General features: G+C 38.0%; 1 pseudogene; it reads right to left on the reverse strand.

The window, feature by feature from the left end:
- Nucleotides 1–1,992: 1,992 nt before the first annotated feature.
- On the reverse strand, nt 1,993–2,170 carry LOC123645268 (annotated as a pseudogene).
- Nucleotides 2,171–26,079: the final 23,909 nt, after the last annotated feature.

Genomic DNA, 26,079 nt, shown 5'->3' on the forward strand with positions numbered 1-26,079 from the left:
TTCCAACTAAGGTAAACCTGGAATCAATATCAACCAAAGGAAGCAAAAATAAAAATAAAAGTAGAAAGTATCAACACATGCAAAAAGTAGTTCTTAAATGTGGTAGATTGAAGAATGCTTCTTCTCCAAATATATCTGTGTTATAATTCCTGGGAACTGTGAATGTTACATTATATGGCAAAAGAGACTATGCAGACATTATTGAAGAATTTTGAGAATGAGAGATTATCCTGAATTATCTGGTCATACTCAAAATGTAATCATAAGATCTTATAAGAAGACAAGAAAGTCAAAGGAAGAAGAAGGCAATGTGCCAACAGCAACAGAGATTGGCATTGTGGGCATGGTGTAGCCACAAGCCAAGTGTAATGGTTCATTTTATGTGTCAACTTTACTGGACTACAGGGTGCCCAGACATTTGCCCAACTGTTACTCTGAGTGTATCTGTCAGAGTGTTTCTCAATGAAATTAAGACATGAATTAATAGATTGAGTAAAAGTAGATTTTTCTCCCTAATGTAAATGGGCCTCATCCAATGAGTTGAAGACCTGAATGAATCTAAAAAGATGGTCAAGAAAGAGGGAATTTACTCTGCCTGACTATCAGAGCTGGGCCATTTGTCTTTTCCTGCCTTCATATTTGAACTGAAACATTGGTTATTCTTGGGTCTTGATCCTGCCAGCTTTCTGACTAGAAATTACACCATCCACTCCCCTTGTTCTGAAGCCTCTGGACTGGATCTGGAACTACACCATCAATTCGCCCTGGATGCCAACTCTCCCACTGCAGCTCTTGGAACTAAGAAGACAAGAACTGGATTCTCCCCTGGAGCCTCCAGAAACAATGCAGCATGGATGACACTCTGATTTTGGCCTGATGAGATTCTTTTAAACTACTGACTTCCAGAATACAATGTATGTTGTAAGCTACCAGGTTGGTGATATTTCGTTGCAACAGACAGAAGAAACTAACACAAGTAATAAAAGGACAAACTTCTGACAAGATTGATCACAGAAAAAAAGAGAAGGAATGAATAAGCCACAGTATGAATGATAAAAATTAGAAAATAACTACAGATGCCATAGATAGTAAAATACAGTAAAAGAAAGGCAGAGTGTGATGGCTCATGCCTGTAATCCCAGTACTTTGGGAGGTCAAGGTGAGAGGATTGCTTGAAACCAGGAGTTTGAGACCAGCCTGAGCAACAGAATGAGACCCTATCTCTACAAAAAATAATTTAAAAAAAATGAGTCTGGCATAGTGACATGCACCTGTAGTCCCAGCTATGCAGAAGGCTAAGGGAGGAGGATCACTTGAGCCCAGAAATTAGAGATTGCAGTGAGCTACGGTCGTGCTACTGCACTGCAGCCCAGGCAACAGAGTGAGACCCCGTTTTGTTTTGTTTTTTAATTATAGATATATGGTGTGTGTGTGTGTGCATAAAAAACCATATACATAGTAAATTATGAACAACTTTGTAGTAAGAAATTTGAAACCTTTGGTGAGACGGAAAAAACACTTAAATATATTGTTACTAAATCTGATTCTTAAAGAAATGAAAAAGTTGAATGGTGATGCAACCATTAAAGTAATTGAACAAACAGCTAAAAATTTTCCACAAAGATCTACTAATTGTTCAAAGAAAATTTTTTTCATTGTTTTTGTTTTTGCTTTTATTTGGTGGGGATACGGCTCTTGGCAAATTCGAAAGAGGAGCTGAGAAACAATTTTTTTGTCTGTATTTTTTATTTATTTATTTTTTATTTCAGCATATTACAGGAGTACATATGTTTAGGTTACATGTATTGCCTGTGCCTCACCCAAGTCAGAGCTTCAAGCGTGTCCATTCCCCAGACGGTGCACACCACACCCATTAGGTGTGAATATAGGTGTGAATATACCCATCCTTTCCTCACCCTTCCCACCTGCCTGACACCCAATGAATGTTACTATTGTATGGAAGAAGGGAAATTTTTAATTTTATAGAAACTCTATGTGATCACAGAAAAAGAAGGGATATTATCTAGACTATTTTGTGAAATTATTATAATTTTGATACCAAAATGTTACAAAGATAGTATCATAAAAGAAAATTATAGGCCTCTCTACCCTTGAACATAAATCCAAAATTATACTGCACTTGATCTTAGCCAAAAGGCCAAGAAGCGATAATAAATCCAAAATTATAAATAAAATATTAGTAACTAAATCTAGAAACCCATTAAAAAGAAAATACATCATGATCACAATGGGCTAATTCTAGGGAATAAAAGTTGGATTAAATTGGAAAATTAAAATAAAACTTACAGGAGAAAAGCAAATCATAACAGTATTTCATTAGGTGTAGAAAGCATTTACATATAATTCAATACTTATTCATTTTTTAAAAAGCTAGTAACAGAAGGGTCTTTCAATAAGCTGATACAGGGTACTGAAAAGAATACTTAATGTATCATATATAATAGTGAATAGGTAAAATAATTTCCTTTAAATCAGAAATAAGACAAGTATAGGTATAATCAATCATTCTATTGAAAACTTTTCTGAAAATCCTGACTAATATAGTTAAGGCTGGAATGATGTATACTTTATAAGGATTGAAAAGAAAGAAATAAACCTATTATTATTCTCTGATAAGACTGGCTCTGTGGAAATGCAAAAGAATATATAAAATTGCTACAATTTTCAGAGAATTTAGCAAGTTTGCTAGGTAGAAAATCAATATAAAATCAAGTATAATTTTATATAGCCATACAAAGTTAGAAAATAAAATTTAAAAATATTATTTACAACAGTGTCAAGAAATATACAAAGTACCTAGGAATAAATTAAACAAAATATATAAACACTGTTAAGGAAAAAATTATGAAACTTTATTAAGAACATTAAAGAATGCCTGAATAAATAGACCTACTACACCCATGGATTAAAAGACTCAATGTGTTAAAGGTGACAATTCTTTTCAAATCCTTCCATTAATTCAGAATAATTCCACTCAGTGATATATGTGATTTTTATAAGTGTTTGAAAAAGTGACTTACACTTCCCCCAAAAAAGTTAAATTTTCACGAAGGATTTTCACCCCACTTTGTCAAAGTATAAGCATATAGTTTTTAAGAAATGGCATAAACTTGATTATATGAGGCTTGTTTTTGAATATGTTTTTGAGAAGAATTTATTTTTAAAAAGTGTATATACCCAAAAATAAAGTATCATAAATGAGTCATTTGTATTTGATATAAAAGATAAGAACAAACACTCAGACTTCTGATAGCTGTAAATAAGTACTCTAGTAAAACAGACTTGTTTTTGGCATTAAAGTATAGCCTGCCAAGTGTCACCAAGCATTGAGTACCCATCTCTCTGTGTTTCTCTGGAAAACATTGAACTGAGTTTTCTTCAAATAACCACACACAGACTGTGAGATGACTCATTCCAATCTTCTTGTGCAGATTGGAAGAAACAAGTCTTGCTCAAAGTCACCATGTGGGATTCAGCAGTAGCCGAAGCAGAAAGAGATGACCGATCTCATTAAGGTAGTGTTCGAAAGTGCTCTATCTCTATTAATCAGCTCCCTGTCTAGCTTGTTAAAGGGAATAAGTGTAAATGTTGCATTATGTGTGTGTGTGTGTGTGTGTGTGTGTGTGTTTTCAGTAATTTCTCTCAGTATCACCTACCCTTGACATTCCAGACATGAGCTAATTAATATTCAGAATACAACACAATTATAATCCCAACTATGACTAGTTGATTCCAAAATTTTGGAAAAACAAAGGTTAAAGAATAATTTTTTTAAAGAGTAAGAACTTGCCTTATCAGGTAAAAGTAATTATAAAAGAATAATAATTGTAATAAATAATGCAGTGTAGTGATAGAAAATTTGACAAGTGGAAGAGAATCCAGAGCCCAGAAAGAGGAAAATAATTGTCAACTTTATTTATGAAACAGTGGCTGCAAATAGAAATGATGGACTATATGATTAATAAATTAATAATGTTCTACCAACCAATTAACCATAGGGAAATGACAAAATGTAATTTTTACTTCATGACATTCATAAGGTTTAATCTCCAATGAATTAAAAATTAAATATAAAAGTCAAAACTTTAAAACTTTCAGAAGCCAGTATGGGTGCTTTCTAATCTTGAATAAGGGAATATTTCTTAAAGAAGACATAAAAAGCAGGTCATAATTTAAAAGGTAAATCAAATTGACCACCTTAAAATAAGAGCATCTGTTTGTTGAAGGCTGACATAAAAGAGGAGCAAAGACAAACCACGAAATGTAATAATTAGGGAGAATGTGGGCTGTGAGGTATTAGAGGCCCATGTGCTGTGAGTGAGGTGGGAATGGTGGCTGCAGAGGTAGAGGGTAGTCAGAGAGGGACCTCTAAGCAAGTACAGCACATGTACTTTCTTCTGCAAATGACACACACTATTATGAAAGGATTTTGAATAGAGAATGACTTAGTCATGGTGCATCCCGAGTGAACTACTATTGCTGTGATATAGTGTAGGGTTGTGGCTCTAAATGACAGCTGCACAATAAAGTCACAAAGAGAGCTCTTTAAAAATGCAGGGCCTAGGCTCCACCCCTAGATACTCTGATATAATTAGCTGGAAATAGGTCTTGGGCTGAAAGGTTAGGAAGTGAAGAGGATGGATTTGATGGGAGCGATACTGATAGAGATTGTAGTAGGCAAACTTTCAAGACGGCTTCTGATGATTTTTGCCCCCTGGTATTCAAGCTTTAGGGCAATCCCCTACCCTTGAGTGTAGGGTGGAGCTAGTGACTTGCACCTGATGAACAAGATGGGGCAAAGGTGAGGTTTTATTATAAAATACTGATTTACTGTTAGTACACTCCCCCGGCCCTGCTTGGTTGCTTGCTCCGTTAAGCTGCCCTATTGTGAGCTGCCCTGTGGAGAGGCCCACATGCCACAAGGAACTGAGGGAAACCTCTGGCCAATGGGCCACAAGGAACTGAATTTTGCCTACAACCACATGCATGAACTTGGAAGCAGATTCCCCTCCTCCCTCCCATTCAAGCCTTAAGATGACTGCAGCCCCTGTGAACACTTTGGGTCCAACCTATGAGAGACCATGAATCAGAGGACCCAGAGAAATTACATCCACATTTCTGACCCAGAGAAACTGTAAGATGATAAATGTTGTTACTTTAAGCCACTACCTTAATGTGTTAAGCAGAGATAGATAATTGATAGGGTGATGTTGATAGGCAGGATAATGGCCCTCTAAAGCTGTCCATGCTCTAATCTCTGGAACTCGTGAACATGTTACATTGCAGAGGGCCATTGACTCTGCTAATCAGCTGAGCCTGTGATGGTGAGTTATCCTGTGGGCCCAATGTAATCACAAGTGTCCTTGTAAGGGAAAGGCAGGAGAGGCAATGTCGGGGGACGCAAGACTGTCTTTGAAAATGGAAGAAGGGGCCACAAGCCAAGGAATGCAGGCAGCCTCTAGAAGCTGGAAAGGCCAAGGGAACAAACTGTCCCCTAGAGCCTCCCAAAGGAACCCAGTCCTGCTGACACCTTGATTTTACTCCATTGGGGCCCATTTTGGACTTCTGACCTCTAGCACTGTAACATAGTACATTTGTGTTGTTTTAAGCCACCAAGTTTGTGATAATTTGTTACAGTATCAATACGAAATTATGCAATGATGATAATGCCAATGCTAATAAGCATAATGATCATGATAAAAATATCGTCAATAATATCACCATTTATTCTATGCACCTGGAAATGTGTTACAGAGACTTACATGTATTATATTACAGAACAACCCTAAGAAGCCTAAACAACCCTATGAAGTAGGTACTTTTAGCATCCTTATTTTACAGAAGAAACCAGGACTCATAAAGATTAATTAAATTTCCCAGATTACACACTTAGGGAGTGAAATTTATGCTTAAAAAAAAAACATTTTTTCACTATTTTGCATACTGCCTCTCATAAGACTAAAATTGATTGGACCTGGGAAGTGAGAGATGGAATGCAGAAAACATAAAGTAAGTTTCTATTGCATTTAGCTGCAGTGCAGAGAGATATGGTAGTAATCACACCTGAACCTGATGTTTGCAAACGAGTCTAGTTGCTTTTATAATATGCACATGGGAGGTCAGGAGCTCATTTTGGTAATGCTGTCATTGCCAAAAGTACTTTTTAAACTGCCTCACTTCAGTAATCACTATCAGACTCTGTATCATATTGCTGGAAATCTTTTCACATGAGAAATTATTAATCCTCTAAGAGTCATTTTAATTTTCAGAAATAGCCAAGATTCTTTCAGAGCTAAGTTGAGAAAGGTGGTTGCTTGTCATGAATGACTAAGAAAATAATAACAAAAGTCAAAGGTTGTTGATTTTTGACAGCGCTAAGGACTGTATTATATATTTTTTAATGTAAGCCTCAGAATAACTCTATGTGGTAGGTGTCCTTATTCTCCGTACTTTAAGGATGAGGAAACTGACACTGACAGAGAGATTAAGCATCATGATCTTAACAGCTAATAGGAGGCCAAACAAGAATGCAAACTGAGACCAGCTGGCTGCAGTTTCTGCACTTACAAACATTGTTGTGTACTGTCTTCCAGGAACTGCCTTCTGAGCTCCCTGAGTTTAATTCTGCCATGGTATGGAGTGATTACATAAATATTTTATAGAATATTAGTGATCATTAGCCTTAGTCTAACTTTGATCAGGCAGGATAGATCCGCTTTCTCAAAGGCTCCTCAAAAAAAAAAAACCGAGCTCCATTAGATTTACAAACAAGGAGCCTTGTGGGCATACGATGTTTTCCGGTAGCTCTATAACACACATTTTTTTTTCTTTAAAATTTTAACATCTCTAAAATTAAAATCCATCCTCCCATCACTGTCAGTGAGGTGGTGGCTTTGATATGTTTGTTTTTCCTGCACAGATATATCAACACTTGCTGAATAGGTGTCAGTGGCTTGGATAAAAATCATGAAAGCAGCAATGGAGCAGCATCACCAATATTCTCTATGGTATAGTTAGTGATATTGGTGAAAAAACATGGGTATCAGCAACTCTGAGACAAAAAGTGTTTCAGAAGAATTGAGTTGTTTATTAAGTTTTTGAAATGCCTTAAATGACATATATATGTATGTATCTCCTGCAAAATAACATGTAATAAATTATTTGTCTAAATAAGTCACAAAGAATTCAATATGTATAAAATTAAATATTAAGAAAGCATTGAGTCTTAGCTTAATTGGCACTTTTTTTCCTTTCAGATGCATACATGAATGGTGCATCTTACCATAGATGGTGTCTTAGATTTGATGAAATAGAGTAAGTTAGGAAAGTGTTGGTCTACAAAGTAAGTTTGTTGCAGAGTTTCTTGGAGATTTGGACCTGCCAACGTACATCAAATAAGAGAAGAGCATAAGTGGATTTTCCTAAATTTATGTGACCACAGAAGCATGTTTCATGAGGCATCTATATAGCCAACTATTCAAAGAAAGCACTGTGTTAGTTGTTATAATTTGATAAAAATGTAAGGCAATCATCAATTTTTTTTATAACTTGCAAATATTCTCTGAAGATAATTCCAAGAGAAAAGTCTCTAAAGTATTTTAAGTGATTAGAACACGGAGTGGGAAATAAAGTTTGTTCAAAGTGATTTTTTGAAGAACAATGTTTGAGTGGGTAAATTCTACAATTTCAATCCAAGTTATAGCTCTTTCTCTCTCTTCCTGCCCTCCACCCCGAGATTAGTACCCATAACTAAACATTAGCAGATGTTTGTTGTGGGCATCCTCCTAGTAGGTTACAACTCTTTTAAGAGGGAGATTCTCATCTTTGCTTTCAAAACACCAAAACAGAGGCCCGATGATATGGAGCTCCACAAATACTTGCAGGAGGGAGAAAAGAAGAGATAAGTCCATGATATAATGATATGGACAATTTGCCTTAATTTTTTCCCTATAACAATCACTGTAACATTAACATGTTTATGATCTAATGATCCCTTTCTGGTTTCTGAAAGATGGAGTAGGGAATTGGTCATTAAACATTTCTCTTCTTTCCAACCAGGCACTTAAATACCTTCACACTATAAATTTCCCTTAATTGTTCCCAAACCTGAGGCTGACATATTAGGTTTATTGAGTGGCCTCAGGCAGATTATAACAAATTAAATTTCATACTAATCAGCCCATGCAATTAGCACACAGTGTTTGGGAATTCCAGTATGGGGAAACCATGAGAAAGCTCCGCAGCATCTCAGCCAGGAAGAGGCGGAAATAGCTCAGCTCCCATTTTATGGAGGCATTTCAGTTTGTACAAATTATTCCCTCTGAACTCTTAAATGTCACAAAACCTATTGCTCTCGCTGGAATAAAAAAGAAATAAATCAGTCTTATTAAATAGGTTTAGCTCCAAATTGAAGCTATCATTTATTTATTTATTTATTTATTCATTTATTCATCTGTTCATTTACTGATTCATCCGAAAGGAATCTTAAGGTCCTCTGTCCTACCTGTTCATAGTCCTTTCTGTGAATTAGCCACCTGTTTCCCCGGCGATAACACCTACCTACGTATGCTCTCCATGACCCTGATTTACTTATAGCCTTAATATAGTCCTGATGCCCGTACCACCATTCTCCTCATTGTCTAGGTTAGAAACATGGGCACAATCTTCCCTCTGTTTTCACACCATATTCCAGCACATTTAAGTGCACGAATATGCCTATATGCACCCACTTTCACGATCTGTCAAGAAGTCCTGTTGAATCATAGGTCTCTCAAATATCTCTTAATCTTTTTGTCCCTATGCCATGCTGTGCTTGGGATTTGTTCATCTTTCCCCCAGCTTATTGCAAAAGCCTCCTGACTTCCCTCCATATCCTCAGTCTACCTAATCTATTCTGCATAGTACAACCAGAATAATTTTTTTCTTCTAAAAAATAGATCCAAACTTTTCATTCATCACCTCAAAGAATCTTTAATGGCTCTCTATTTTTCTCAAAATAAAATGGAAAGTATCTGGCTTCCAATTAGAATGTAAGAAAATTGGAAAGAGCATAGATCTTACTTGACAACTAACAAAGCTGAATAATTTGTGAAGTCACAACTATTTTTGAATCCACCAAAAATATGAGATTGTAAGACAATCATCCAATTCAAAAATCTCAGGAAGGACAGGTTCTTTCAAGAAGAGATGGGTGCAAGTACTTTTGGCAGATGCCAAATGCCATGTAATCCAGTGAAAAGAAGTCAGGTAAAAATTTTAACAAATTCCTGAGTGTGGGCCAGCATAGGAGTATAGACCCTCTGGGAGCCACTACAACAAAGGGCATTTGCATCCACTCATAGGCTCTTTTCCACAATTTCCTTCAGGTCCTTTCAAGAAAGTCTAGGGGTATGGTGAGAGTATGGATAAAGCAACCCTTGTGGTATAGGCTTGGAAGAGGGAACAGCAGCTGTTGAGTGACAGGCACAGAGCCCTGCCGGGATCTTTCTCCTCTATTTTCCCCGAAGACCTTGTGATAAGGGGTTCAAACTTTGTGGCCCTCAGGGTACAGGTTAAGACCCATTGCAGCTGGGAAAAGTGCTCAGAAACAAACTTCTGGATGAGGCAGGAATATGTCCTGAGGCTAGAACATTAAAGATTCCCTACCATTGGAAGAGGAGTAGGATTGTTACCTATTTTTCCCCAAGTGGTAAATAAAAATAAAGAGAAGCCCCCAGCCCTGAGATCCAGAATTAGAATGCCTGCCTGAGAATGAAGCTGAACTGCAATAAACAACACATCTACAACAAGCCCTCCGACACACAGACAGCAGGCTAGTTTGGGGGAGATTGAGAACATGAGAAGGACCTTGGGCACTGAGGTGCAGGAGACAAGAAAAGGAAAGACCTAAAGCTGAAAGAGGTGCAATCACTAAGAAAAAATCCCCTGACAAACCAGCCCTTACTGTGAACACACAAAATATTGCTAGTGGTGGACTGAGTAAAAATTCAGCAACACCAAAATGCAAATCCAGCTCAGATTTTGTCTAGATTGACTCAATATTCCCTCACCAATGCCTATTAAAAAAAGAGTTTGCCTAATTTTAGGCTTAAAGTTATTTACCTCATTTGCAACTCTACCAGATGTAGTGATTTTCAACCACAAATTGTAAGATACACAACGAACTGAAAGGAAAACAAAACAAATATACTTTTTAGAGACAAAGCAATCAACAGAAGCAGACTTAGCTATAACACAGATGTTGAAAACATAGGAGAAAACCTGTGTAACCTTTGGTTTGGCAATAAGTTTTCAGATGCCACCCTAAATGTAGAAGTCATAAATGAAAAAAAAAAAAGAAAAGGATAAATTGGACTTTATAAAAATTAAGAATATTTCCTCTGTGAAAAATACTATTAAGAGAATGAAAAGACAAGCCACAGACTGGGAGAAAATATTCTGAAATCACATATCTGATAAAGGACATATATCTAGAATATCTAAAAAACTCTTAAAATTCAACAATGAGAAGACAGTCAACCAAATAAAAAATGAGCAAAATATACAAACATGTATTTCACTGAGAAAGATATGGAATGGAAAACAAGCAAATGAAAAGACACTCAACAGCATTAGTCAATTAGGAAATGCAAATCAAAACCACAATGACATACCAGGCCCTCTATACACCTGTTAGAATGGCTGAGGGGGAAAACCTGCCAATATCAAACACTGGCAAGGAGGCAGAGAAACAGGAATTCTTCATTCATTAATGGGGGAACTAAAAAATGGTTCAGCTGCTTTAGAAAACAGTTTTTCAGTTTTATACATAATGAAACATACATACCACATGGCCAATGATTCCACTCATCATTATTTAACCAACTGAATTGAAAACTTATATTCATGCAATAACTTGTACACAAATGTTCTTAATAGCTTTATTTACTTATTTATTATAATCAAGAACTAGAAACAACCAAGATGTTCTTCAACACGAGAATGGATAAAATTATCAATAAAAATTTTGGTACATCCATACAGTGAAATACTATAGCAATAACACAGTAATAACTATTGATTTACACATCATCATAGATGAATCTTCAAAACATTTTGCTAAGTTAAAAAGCCAGATACAAAAGCTACATATTTCATAATTCTGTTTCTGTGGCATTTAAGAAAAGGTAAAACTATAGGAACACAAAGAGATAAGTAGTTGGTATATGTTGGGGGAGAATTTCATGAGAAAAGGGTCACACAAGTGAATTTTTAGCATGATGAAACTGTTATATATGGTATTGTGATGGCAGATACATAATTCTATGCATTTGTGAAAACCCAATGAACAGCATGCAATAAAAAGAAAATTTAACTATATGGAAATTAATAAAATACCTTCTGGTATATTAGAGGTTCCTAGAATCAAAAGCAGACTAAACTAAATGAATTTAACTGTTAACAAATGTGCGACAGGTCTTAGTGAAGAAAGTAAGAGGTGGTATAAAAGAGCTGACCCAAGCAACTTTGGAGAATAGTGTTTTGATTGAATATTATAAAGGTAAACACAAAAATAAAAGTATATGCAAATACTATAGTTTAGTTATAAATTTACTTTTTACAGGAATATAGCTTAGCAATTCCAAAACTTCTATAATGGGGCTAAACACACAATTAAAGAAATAAATTACGGATAATAGGATCCAGGTTCCTCACTGTTAGAAAAAAGTTACAAATAAATAAGAGCACAAGAGAGGGGAGAGAACCTAAAACGAACTTTGGATTAGACTTGGAGACATCAGTATGGATTCGTGTGTATGTTACCTACCTGCCTATATTTTCTCTCCTCCAGGTAGACAGATGCAAAAATATAGATACATATGTGAGTTTGTACACATGTATTTCCTACTTCTATTGATGAAGACAGCCTAGAGTCAGTTGGGGGCTGGGCCTAGAAGAAAGGATGGATAGATGGATGGATGGAAAGAACGTGAGCAAGGTGAATGAGGGGTTGGGCAAAAACACCTGCCAGAAGCTGCTTGTTTGCTGTGTGCTTGTTTGCTGTATGGAAGTTGTTAAAGGAATTAGCAAACGGCCCGTGTCCTTGGAAATAAATACGGGCAGAAACTTAGGTGAGGAGGCCATTTTCTCCTTCAGACTTTGGTCTCTGCTCTGCGGAGCTCAGGCGAAACGCAGCAGCAAGTGGTGACCCCGGCGTGATTCAGGGATCTGCGCGTCCTGTGAGCGTTTTCGTCGTCCAGACTACAAGCGGAGTCATCCTGGTAAGGGACAGTCCTGCCCACCGCTCTGGGAAAGGGACCTACGCGTAGTTTCAGAAGGGGATTTCTAACATGGGGCAAGAGCTGGCGAAAGATCAGCGAATCTGTCTGTGCGTTTTGCAGCGGTTGTTCAAAGCCGCTCAGTGTTTTGTCGAACTAAAAGCCTTACAGCAGCTCTTATGTGCGGTAAGGCAACGTTGCCCCAGGTTCCCAGGTGCGGGCACACGAGATATAGAACTCTGGGAACGACTAGGGAAGGTTTTTAAGGAAAACTTCAGGCAGGGGGCTCTGGTGCCGCTTGCTGTGTTAAATGCATGGATCCCGGTGTAAACGGCGCTGACTCTCGTGTGTGTTCCTACGGGTTCTGATCCGTTGGAACCCGCTACTCCTCCTCCACCCTCTGCGCTGGAGGAGCTGGCATCCCCTACTGTAAAATTCCCAAATCCTGAGCCTTTCTCTCCAGCATTGCCTTCTGCGGCTCAGCAGGAGGAGTAGCTACCTCGTCTCTCTCAAAGGGGATCTCTATTCCTCCGCTGGTAAACCATCTGCTTTTTTTTTTTTTATTTCAGGAAATTATGGGGGTACAAACACTTTGGTTACATGTTACGACTTCGCCACATCCCAACAATGATTTGAGACCTGCCCTCCCCCCCACAACACTCACTGTGTCCATTAGTTGTGAGTTTACCCACCCCCAACCCCCAAAGAATATTACTACTGTGTGAGCACCTTAGTGTTTGTTGATCAATAAGTGCCAGTTTGATGGCAAGTACATGTGATGCCTATTCTTGCATTCTTGTGATACCTCGCTTCAGAGGATGGGCTCAAGCTCTACCCAGGAAAATATAAGAGATGCTAGATCACCATCGTTTTTCACAGCTGAGTAGTATTCCATTGTATACATATACCATATTTTATTAATCCACTCATGGATTGACACGGGCACTTGGGTTGTTTCCACATCCTTGCTATAGTGAATTGTGCTGCCATAAACATTCGACTGCAGATGTCTTTATTATAGAATGACTTTTGTTCCTTTGGGTAGATGCCTAATAGTGCTATTGCTTGATCAAATGGTAGTTTTACTTGTGGCTTTTTGAGGTATCTCCAAATTCTTCTCTACAGAGGTTTCACTAATTTGCAGTCCCACCAGCAGTGTAAGAGTGTTCCTATCTCTCCACATCCTCACCAGCATTTGTTGCTTTGGGACTTTTTGATAAAGGCCAATCTTACTGGAGTTAAGTGATACTTCATTGTGGGTTTGATTTGCATTTCCAGAGTTTCACTCTGTTGCCCGGGCTGGAGTGCCATGGCATCAGCCTAGCTCACAGCAACCTCAAACTCCTGGGCTTAAGCAATCCTCCTGCCTCATTCTCCTGAGTAGCTGGGACTACAGGCATGCACCACCATGCCCGGCTATTTTTTTCTATATATTTTTAGTTGTCCAGCTAATTTCCTTCTATTTTTTTAGTAGAGACAGGGTTCTCACTCTTGCTCAGGCTGGTCTCGAACTCCTGAGCTCAAATGATCTGCCTGTCTTGGCTTCCCAAGTGCTAGGATTACAGGCGTGAGCCACCATGCCTGGCTAACCATCCCCTTTTCAACATTGCCTATGAGAGGGCCATTCTTCATGGGGACAAGAGATTTTCTGGAACAATGGAATCTTCTCCTAACTACCCAGCCTTTTCAATAGGGGCCACTGCTGAGGTAAATCTGATACAACTCACACCTTTACAATGGACTACTAATTTGCCCATTTGGATAGAGCAGTGGCCCATTAAGCAGGACAAATTAAAACATTTAAAATCTCTTGTCCAGGAGCAGCTTAAAGCTGGATATATAGAACCTTCCCTGAGCCCATGGAACACTCCTGTGTTTGTCATACCTAAAAAGAACAGTAAGTGGCTTTTACTATGGGACCTAAGAGCTCTTAATGCTATTATAGACCCTATGGGACCTCTAGAACCCCGTCTTCCCCAGCTATTGTTAATGCCAGGGAATTGGCTTTTGATTGTAACTGATGTAAAAGGTTTTTTTCACAATTCCTCTAGTGAAACAAGACAGGGAAAGACTTGCATTTTCTGTTCCCACTGTTGGAAGTAACCCACGGTGTTAAGAAAATAATCAGACACTGTAAGTTATCTCGCAAAATCTTTATTTCTGATCAGAAGGGCATGTGGCACCAGCAAAAGCAGCCAGCCAGCAGCGCCTTACAGGGAAGTTCTTAATCTTCTTATCTGTAACGCAGACCTAGGGCTGTGTCTCATCCCATTGGTAGGGACTTTGATCACACAATCTTGCCCTTATCTGACTGGCTAAGGGAAGTTGTGGAGGTACAAGGGAGAACAAGGCAGTTAAAGTGAGCAAATGTGGTATTTTTTTGGTATTGCAATAGAGGAGATTAAACCAAAGTTATTGTTATTGTACAGTCTGTGCTATGTGCTAATAATTATGTACACCTGGATATCAGACATAATATTCCTTTGGCAGAAAAGATGAGGCCAAGGTCATCTCCTCCTATAATTTCCCCCTCTTTTATATTAGACTTTCACTCTTTTCTCCAAATTCAGTGAGGAGGAGTTGATTTTGTGTTCTTGATTTTGTTAATAGTAACAAATTGTTTTCATATGGAGGTGGAAAGGTTGTTTAGTTAAGGCTGTTTTTATTAATCTGTGGATTAGTTTCCTAATATAAGCGATAATATAACATTTCATTAATATGAAGATACTAAACATAATAAGGAAGGAAGTTAGTATTGATGTCATTAAACCTTTTCATTTTCCAAACCATTGCTCCATGAGGCTACTGAAAGGGTTATTTGTCCCTGAGTTTTCAGGTAGCTCATTAGCCAAGGCTGTAAGTCTTTGTGGAGTTTTGGTGATTGTGCCATCTGAAGCTGTGTTGTTGGGGATGTAAGTGCAGCACTGTCCTCTAATCACGACACACACTCCACCTTTTTCTGTTAATATCATATCTAAAGCCGTGTTATTTTTCTAGGTCATTTTACTGGTGGGCCCTAGTTGTTTGGTTATATCTTTGGCATTTCAGGTATAATTTACAAGTTTTTGTTGATTTTAATATATGTAGTTGATCCAGTCTTCATTATTTACAGTGGACCATTAGAAGAATAAAGATTCAAATTCAGTTAGTTATTTGATTTCTAGTTTTGAAACCATTTGGTACTCCCTGGCGGGACTCCAATAGTATCAATAAAAATATGGGGATTAAAAGATCTTCTGGGAATATTTGTTTTTTGTTTGATGTCACCTTTCCTCAATTTGGAGGTAATGGAACACCAGGGTAAAAGGGATAGCCAATTGCACAAAAGTGCAGGTGCCACTGCAGTTTTTCAGTAGGACCTCAAATAGCTGGTCTTTATGATACCACCAGATGTCTCCTCGGGGTATGGAGAAGGCAGACTGACCCTGTAGGTTCGTGAAGGCCAGGCTTTCATTGTACCCTGTTGTGTTTCCAAGAGATGCCGCCGTCTCCTCCTGTCTAGAGAGATACGAGGTGAAGTTGAGGTCAGAGGCCAGTGGCATCACAGTTCTCGGGGGCTGACCCGCAAGAACTCTCATGTCAGGGAAAAGTCATGATAGGGTTTTACATGATTTATGTCCCCATGCCATGGTCTCATGGAAGAGAGCTACCATACAGTGCATGCCCACAGGATCTACACACCATCCAGGTGGAAAGGGAACTATTTGGGCCGCTGGTCTTCCTGTCGCAAAGGCATAGCAATCGCTCATATTTAGGGTATGGACAGAATATTTGATCCACTTTAACCAGGTGTTTTTATTTTCACACCCAGTTTCTGTTGCAACTGTTTGCCATAAATCTTTGACTTTTTACAGTGACTACCTTAGATGGGTACCCAATGACCCATCTAAGGAAAGATGCAAGTATAGTGTTATTGTGAGTTTATTTCTCTTATTTTCTCTTTGATATTATATTTTTCTCTGTTAAGTTACTAGTAAGATTACCTTTCATTTCCCCCTGTTTGATTAAAGAAAAAATAATAATGAACTCAAAATCTGAGGAGTATAGGTAGAGGTCTCATCTTCTGTAGTTGCTTCCTACTGGACCCAGAAATTGAGATGTCCCTACCTGAGTTGAGAGTTCATTTGAGTTACAAAGTGGGAGGGGGTTGAAAACGGACGGTTTTAAAAGTGAGAGTAGAGGCAGGACAGGAATCATGAAACCTGCAAGGGCTCTTTTTACTTTTTTTTTTTTTTCAGTTTTGAATGAGTAGCTCTTCCCGATTAGTCTTGAATTTATCACAAAACATAGTTCAGAGTTTTATTTCAATGCTAGTAACTTAGCAACTGCAGCTTTAGCAGGCCAAAGATAGAAAGTGTAACAAACTTTATTTTTTAACTCTACTGTGGTAGATTGACCCTTTGAGTTCTGAACTTTTGAAGTATTTTGTCCATTAATTTAAACATGTGTACAAGAACAGAAATTCAAAAGGCTTCATATATAAGTCTTATAAACTGAGAACAGAGAACTTTGTTTTAACCAGAGATTTACCTTTCACGGTAGCCAACTTAATCACATACAAAATCCTTCTGTAAATTCTCCAGGAACCCTATCTCAACTTGCGTTATCTTTGACATGCTTGGACTTTCTGATTTTTGTCCCAAATTTTCTGTCTTGAACCATCAGTTATTTTTAGGACAAAAGTTTTTATATAAGTTTCCTTTGTATACAAAATTATGTATAACTTACCCAAAATGCATACTAATATCCTTAACTTTCTTCACATCTGTCTCTACTTGTTCCTTCTATCTTGTTTGTGGGTGTTTTTTTTTTTTTTTTTTTTTTTTACTTTCTTGCTAAAATCAGAGTTAAGACTCCAGGCCATGACAGAGTTACCTAAGGCGTGGCCATCCCAGTGTGACCACATTGAACTTGTTCCAAAGCTGGACATGTCAATCAGACAGAAGCAGTTCCAGTGGGTCTGGGTGTGGAGGATGCTGGCTCAGGGGGGCATCGTCAATTCTGGCCCTGAGCTCTACTTCCTGGGGCACTTCTCTCCAGGTACCCAGGTGGTTGTGGAGAAAGCAAGGTATACTTCCCAGAGCAGGATGTGGTCCAGGTGTCTTCTTCCCTGAGCCTTCAGGGTAACTGTCTCTGAAAAACTCTTTTATAGTGGCAGGCACTGTTTGAAAAGCTTTTTTTCTGCTCTCGGGGCTGCTATCGGTCCCATTCTCTTTTTCCTCTTGCCTCTCCCCATCCTGGTTATCAAAGATCTTGGAGACAAGTTGTAAACTTCCACTCGTGGAGTCTGAGGCCTCTTTTCAAGTTTTTGGAGTTTATGCTGAATATTGGGGCTGACTGGGAGATGCCGCTACTGATGGGGGTCTTGCCTCGAGACACATGACACCATGATGGCATCCAGGACCACGTGGCATCAATGGAAACAACTAGAGATACAGGCCTCAGCTATCGTAACAAAAATGGGGCCTCCTCCTTGCCTGGGGAACACTTCTCTGGTGTATGTGGCTATTGTTGCCTGTAATAGTAGTCAGGTACCCCGAGGGCTGCTTTGCAGCCTTTTTCTCCTTTATTTCTCCCAAGAAGTACACCCACAGTTTACTGGGTTCATGTTTTAAACTTGACTGTGTTTAAGCCCCTAGCATGAGGGGATTTGTGCTTCCTTCTTACTACCTTCCCTCTTACTACCAGTGATTTGACGTAGACTGGAAGACTATGGTTGCCACCTCTCTCCTGGCAGAGAAATGGAACAGACTGGCTTAATATCAGAGTCAGTAGTTTATCATTCCTCTAATCCTCCTGCGTGTTGCCAACTAATATAATAAAATACGGTACATTCCCATGACTACCCAAAAATATCTGTATTATCAACTGGTCATGCTTGATCTCGTCACTTTCTACCTTTTTACTTTCTAGGAGGATAGATCTGCCAATTGATGACTTCCCAATGCCATTATGAAAAGACATTGGCTGAAGCTCATATCACTTTCTCCTACTCACACTCCATCTCTAATTTTAAATAAATAGGAGGGTCGGCATGTCCGGAGGTGGAAGAAGCAGTGCATGGCATGTTCCGTAGCGAGTGGCTCCACCTCGACTGCGAGTTGGTGTCTGCAAGGCCAGTAGGTCCTCCTGAGTGAACTCTTCTCTTTCCTTTGATCCCTGTGCTGACATAGCACACTACCTGATCCATGTTAAGATACTCCAGAGGAGTGGCAGGTATTCCTTTGACCAGAGGCACTATGCCTCTTGCTTCACTTATAGGCTCCCTGCTGGTGGCAGTGTGTTGAAAGCGGGGGTGTGGGGCACATAGTAGAGAGGCAAGTAGATTACAAATGTTTCAATATGAATGAATTCTGAAAAGCCGTGACATTACGATAGCATTACTATCTCTTAATCAGAGTGGAAGGTATAAAATTTACCAGTAGGTAAATTTCATACCAGAAGGTATGAAATGGCACAGTTGACACGAAGGACTATGAAGAGATGGTTCCTGAATGTGGACCTGGCACCACTCACAGCCACCATTTGCTCCAGTTGCAGGAGAGAACCTCATCCTCTCATCCCCTCATCCTAGGGAAGATGGAAGGTCAAAAGAGGTTGCTTTATGACTGTTGGAAACATTGTATCAGGACCAGCTGGCAAAAGAAAGAATCTGGAAGAAATGCCTATGGTATACACAGTCCTTCCCCATCTCTGATGCCCCTTTAGTGCCTTGTAATCAGGGCAACAAATACACCTGATGTAGTAAACACCTACTAGGTCACATTGGTTGTTACCTTGTCAGGGAAGGACTGTCGCCTCTGTTTTGTTTCCCTGTTTAGTACAAGCTTTCCCCGTAGACACCATTTCCAAGTCTTTTTGAACTCTGTCGGAAAGATTACTTTTCATCCTTGGAAGTCATCTTAATTTTCTTTTCCCAAAGCAATTTTTCCTGCAGACATAGCCTAACATTCCTCTTCTTGCATTTGGATTTATGTGCAAAATAAAGTCAGAGTTCCCATTACTCAGAATGGGGAAGAGATAGGAACTCACATTTGTTGAGGCCCTATAATTTGCTAGGCGATGTTCTATGCTTTGCATAATTTATACCATGCAGTTCTCATAGCAACTCAGTGAAATAGATATTACTATTCTTACTTTAACAACAAGATATTCACTTCTGAGAGAGCTTCAGTAACAGGCCAATATAGACCAGGGATTTGGGCCTTTCAAAACATCTTGCAAAACCATACATAGTACAATATCAAACCAAGATATTGACATTGACACAGTCAACATAAAGAACATTTCCATCCCCACAAACATCCTTCATGCTGTCCTTTCACAGCCACACTCCTGTCATCTAGCCTCCACCTCCTCAACAGCTAGCAACCATTAATCTGTTCTCCATGTCTATAATTATGGGATTTGCTTTTTCCACTCAACATAATTCTCTGGAGATTCACCTATGTTGCTACATCTATCAGTAGTTTGTTCCTTTTCATTGCTGAATGCTTTTCCATGGTGTGCATAGACCACAGATTGTTCCTACCCCCCAATGGAAAACCTTATTGACAGCAGGAGCAGTAATATCCATTTTCTATGGGTACGTGTGGTGGTATCCAGCATCAGTTGGCTGCAGTATCAAAGAATTTATTCGAGGAATTACAAAACACAGTGGAAAGCCTCAAGAACAGGGTAGATCAAACAGAAGAAAGCATCTCAGGGATAGACCAGATTGTTGAACTATGCATACATTGACACACATCTAGGTTGTTGCTACTTTGGGGCTATTTTCAGTAAAGCTGCTATAAGCATTCATGTACAGGTGTTTGAACAGATGTCAACTTCTCTTTGGGATAAATGCAATTGCTGTGTTATATAGCAGTTGCATGTTTACTTTTGAAGACACTGTCAGATTGTTTTCCAGAGTGACTATATACTTTTATCTTATCAGCAATGTCTGAGGGATTCAGATTTTCTTCATTCTCATCAGCATTTGGTACTGTAACTATTTTTTGTTTGTTTTAGTCATTTTGACAAGTATGTAGTAATATCTCATTGTGGTTTTAATTTGGAGTTTTCTAATGACTACTGATGTTTCGCATTTTTCATGTTCTTCTTTTCCACTTGTACTGCATATATTATTTGGCAAAATGTCTCTTTATATCTTTTGCCCATGTTCTAATGATCTAATTGCTTTTTCTTTACTGTTGAGCTTTGAGAGTTTTAATATATTCTTGATATTGACATACGTGGTTTGCAAATCTTTTCTCCCACTTGGTAACTTCTCTTTATCATCTTAGTAGCATCTTTTAGAGTCAGCTTATTAATTTCTCCTTTTATGCTCAATGCTTTCATCGTCCATGTAAGAACTTTGCCTAGCCCTATGTTCTACAGATTTTCCCCATTGAATTGCTTTTGTGTCTTTGTCAAAAATCAGTTGGGCTTATTTGTGTGCACCTGTTTCCAGTTTTCTGTTTCATTGACCTCCGTGCCTATCCCTCTGCCAATACCACACAGCCTTACTGACTGTACCTACATAAGTTCTAAAACCAGGTACACTAATTCTTCCCACTTTATTTTTTCAAAATTGTTTTAGCTATTCCACTTCCTATGTTTTTCCACATAACTTTTTTTTTCTCTTATAATGTGTCTGCTACCATATTTCTTTCCTGATAGTTTATTCTTTTTTCATCAAATAAGCTTTGAAGTATTCCCTCTCCTCTAGGGATATTGTAAAAACCACGACATTCCCCCTATTTGTAATTTCCAGTAATAACCTGTTAAACAAAACATCTTTGTTTTCCCTTATTCCTCATAGCCAACTTTTCATAGTTTTCTTTTGTTCTCAACTCTGTTTTACCCATTCTTCAATCAGACTTTATTTTGACAGTAAAGTGGACTCAACTACATTTATTGGTTCCCATTCAGAACAATAAATATTTGGGATCTACAAAGGACATTATGGTTCTTTAATTTGCAATATGTCAACAAAGTTTTTTAACACCATGCTATAAATTGTGGGCTATAAAAGAAGACACTATCTCTGATCACATTGAATTCATAATCTTGTTAGTTGGATCTGGTACATTTACCTTAAATCTTTAATAAAATGGAAGCATTATAAACTAAATACACAAAAATCCCTACATGACATTCAGTCCAAAACAGTAATCACTTTTCTTATTATGCTTTATTCCAAAGGTATATAATTATAACTAAGACCCATATCTACATAATTTTAACTCAACGCACTGTTACAAGTCCTCAGAGTCATAACAGCATATAATAACACTCCATGGATATGCCACAGAAAGGAAGATTGGCTGGGCACGGGGGCTCACGCCTGCGATCCTAGCATTCAGGGAGGCCAAGAATGAGGAGAGTTTGAGCTCAGGAGTTCGAGACAAGCCTGAGCAAGAGCAAGACCCTATCTGTAACAAAAATACAAAAAACAATTAGCCAGGCGTGGTGGCGTGCCCCTGTAGTTCCAGCTACTCAGGAGGCTGAGGCAGGAGGATCGCTTGAGCCAGGAATCTGAGGTTGCTGTGAGCTAGGCTGACACCATGGCACTTGCCCGGCCAACAGAGTGAGACTCTGTCTTAAAAAATAAAAATAAACAAAAAAGATTGGCACAGGCACTATTCTAGATATTTTTTAGTGCTTACTTTTATCCCATCCACACTACAAGAAAAATAGTCTCCAAAATGTTGATTTATTCACTTATGGTCACACATTTTAAAATGTCAACACCTTAGCACACTAGTTGACCCACATAGGAGATCAAAGAATAATGCTTGAATGAATGAATCATAGATCACAATATGAATCTAAGCCTATCTGATGATAAATCCATGTTACTTCTCCTAGACTCCACTGCCTTGAGTTTCCTGGAGTCCACTGGAGCTGGGCACTAAAGAATGGACTGGACTAAACAACCTGTTGTTCAAGATAGTGAACAAATAAAGAATAAGTCAGATGATTTCTCTTCTGAAGGTTACAGGTGTTCAAAGAAGGGAGAATTCATTACAAAAAAAATTTTCAAAAGGGAGACTACATTTGATCAATTCCATAAGGGTGAATGGTATGAAATTGATGAAGCGAAAATAGATAACTATACAAATAAAGTTGCTGAGGTGGGAAAGTCTATGATTAATAAATAGATATGCCTGAAGTAGAATATCAAAGCATCCCAAAAGTAAAGGATGCAATCCTAAATTCATTATTTTCTTTGGCAAGGGAGAGCTATGCTGGTTAGGCCCAGTCCCTAAGCAGATCAAGACTGGTGCTTTGATAAAGTTGCATTGTCTCATAGGACAACCATCAACTAACTATACGTGCCTATTTACCTTTACATTAATTAAAATCAAAAATTCAGTTTTTCAGGCCAGGCGCGGTGGCTCATGCCTGTAATCCTAGCACTCTGGGAGGCCGAGGCAGGTGGATCGCTGGAGGTCAGGAGTTCGAGACCAGCCTGAGCAAGAGCGAGACCCTGTCTCTACTAAAAATAGAAATTATCTGGACAACTAAAAATATATATAGAAAAAATTAGCTGGGCATGGTGGCCCATGCCTGTAGTCCCAGCTACTCGGGAGGCTGAGGCTGGCGGATAGCTTAAGCCCAGGAGTTTGAGGTTGCTGTGAGCTAGGCTGATGCCATGGCACTCGCTCTAGCCCAAGCAACAGAGTGAGACTCTGTCTCCAAAAAAAAAAAAAAAAAAAAAAAAGTTTTTCAGTCATACTAGCCGTATTTCAAGTGCCCAAAGGTTACATGTGCCTTGTAGCTATCATTGGGTAGTGCAGATACAGAATATTTCCATCACTGTAGAAAGTTCCATTGGACATTGCTATTACAAAAAGTTTGGTATGCATGGTTCAGAAATTGGCAGAACTTCAAAAGCAAGAGAGGATTGACATTAGCTGGAGAAGTATCATATTCACAAGTGTGTTTGTTGAAAGCCGTCTGTCCTCAGTTGTTTGACTTTCATAAATCAGAAAATTCCCCTGATAATTGGTTTTCCAGAAGGATTTTCACGGAGGCAAATTGTGTTGATCGATTCAATAGGTTCCCAAGCATTTTTGCAGGTTACTTGTTCCATAGCTATAGAATTGTTATTGATAGATTAAGACAGATTTAAAATCAGCTCTAATGGCTACTGCTTTCCATGACTACACAAAATTCACTCTAGGAGTGTGGGGACTTGATTTTTTTACTTCTTAGTTCCCCGTTTTGCTCCTCGTATTGCCAAAGCTGCCAAAGAGATCATCAGGGAACACACACACACACACACACACACTATTGATTATCCTTGAAGTTTCATTTACAAAGGACTTCTTTTTGCAGCGAATGTGATCAGTGTGATTTCCTCCTGTTTTTGTCTTTGAATTTAGTTGTTGCATCATCTATCTGGGCAGTAGTAACATGGGAAAACCTAGGACTCTAGAAAATAGACATCAAACAATTGTTAACATAGACAGTGTAAGTAAACATTGATAACAAGAGACTATAAGACACTCTGAAGCCACAGTGTAAGGTACAGACTTTATCAAGAAAACAAGGCTCTACAACTGCTTCATCCTATAATACCTTTGGTAGTTCTAGGAAGTGTCTCAGCTGAAGACAGTGAATAGGATAAATATGATCAAAAGTATAATGGACAAAAGGCATGTAATGTAGAGTGTCACATTTGTTGATTTCAGACATCTAGGACATCGTTTTTCTTTTTCTTTTTTTTTTTCTGTTGGAAGCTGTTTCTATCGCAGTCCTCAGCTTGTTCCAATGATCTTGGCTGTCAGATGCTACCTGTTGGACAACTATGGGCCAATTATTTCTAGTGATTCTCCTTTAGAACCTTAAAGCCTCTAATTGTTGCGAATTTGCAATACTAATAAGGCCCTTTCTGTGTTTGCAAAGCTTTGGAACTCATCATGACAGTAACATTTCCAAGTAATTCACAAATACTGTCACTATACAGTTTAATAGTTTGTTGTTGTTTCCTTTTCAGCCACTGTAAATGATATGATTTTCACAAGAGAATACTTTATCCCATCCAGAAAATAGGCATGCCATTATTGGCATATGCTCATAAGCTATAGAAGGAGACAATTTTAGAAAATCCATTTGGAAATGCTGAATGGTCCTATTCCATGTCTAACCTTCACAGTTCTTACTTATAGATGTAGCGTAGATTAGCTTCCACATCTTACAGAAAAGTTTCTTCATCAGTATTTTACATAGTAGACACTGTTTCCATACAATGTATTCTCTCCTGGAAAATTTTAGCAAGTGTTCATTTCAGGTTTCATCTGGTGTTACAGAGAAACCATCTTGGCATTTCTAGATATTATTCTCATAAATCTCACAATTCCTTTGTTTCTAGTAATTATCTTAGAATCCAGGTCAAAATTTGTTTGTCTAATGAAATCGTTTACCTTCTCCATAGAATTATCTTTGCATTACAAAAGGTCTGTAGGTAAGGACTAAATTTATAGCATCATAATATGCTACAGTATTTTCATAACTTTGCTGGTATCTTCTCTAAATATGGACTTCTACCTTTATGATAGCAATTCTGGGGAATGAGGAAACTTCTTAGGTTGCATAGCATACCTATATCATTGAACTACTGACTATCAAAATTATATTGACTATTACAGTATATATTTACCCTCTTATTTGTAATAATTTGATATATTCTAGAAAAGGTCATTGTTCAGCTATTTGAATCAATTTGGTTTCCAGTGAGGAAATAGATTCTATAACAGAGGCTGATCTAATTATTGCAGGTATTGTCAGATAAAACCCAGATACACAAGTATATTAAGATTAAGGGAATATCTAAAAGATATTTTCTGCATACAGATACTTTTTGAACCATGGAAACACAATCAAGAAGAAATTTTCTTCCATTAGATAAGTGTAAAAATTACATTGAATGAACGAGACTGTAGTGATATTTCATAGTTAGGTAGTTGACAGGCAGAAAAATGTTTGTTGTTTTCAGTTACTAATAAAGATTATGCTACATGTGGTATCATAAGATTTACAGGTGATATTGCTAGGAAATCAGAGGATACTGTGAATAATTTAGCTGAGACTAAAATTGCTCTTAGGCAGAAGGGATAAACCTTCGTTGCTGGGTCAAGTCACAATCTATAGCAGGCAAATGGATCTTTAAAATGTACCATGTTGTTGAGCTGATAGCTCTATGGTTTATCATTAGTAAATACAAAAAAGAAAGATTTATGATAATTGAAATAATTAATCTAGATTGTGATGTGTTCTGCTCTAACTATTCTATCTCCATACATGAGGTTTCTGCTCCTAAGGATTCAGGGATTATGGCTACTTATTTATTTCTTCAATTATATGTAGTGCAGAAATAGCAAGGCCTGGATAGGGTATAATCTCATCATATTTAGGAGGTTTTCCTGGGACTTCTAATAATAATTGGTCTATAGTACATTTTGTGTGGAATTTCCATTTGTACTGTAAATTCCACTATTTCATTGAACTTTGTTTTGATTTCTACCTTATTTACTTTCTGAGTCCCTGAAAATGTTCAGTCGTATGTTCACAACATTCTCATTTAGAAATTATCCATTTCATTTTTTTACTGATAAAGTCTCCTAATTCAGGTCCCACCTTATTTATGAAAAAGGAAGATAATTTTCTCTTACCTTAAACTGTTATGTCTACTTACAATATTGTTTGGGAGCTTCATATAGTTTATTTTTCTAAAAACTACTACAGATGTACCTTTACTTACCTTACCATTTTGAATCCTTATGAAATCTACTCCTCAACAAAATTTTTCTTA

The sequence above is a fragment of the Lemur catta genome, chromosome 9 (genome assembly GCF_020740605.2).
Source record: "Lemur catta isolate mLemCat1 chromosome 9, mLemCat1.pri, whole genome shotgun sequence".
NCBI lineage: Eukaryota > Metazoa > Chordata > Mammalia > Primates > Lemuridae > Lemur > Lemur catta.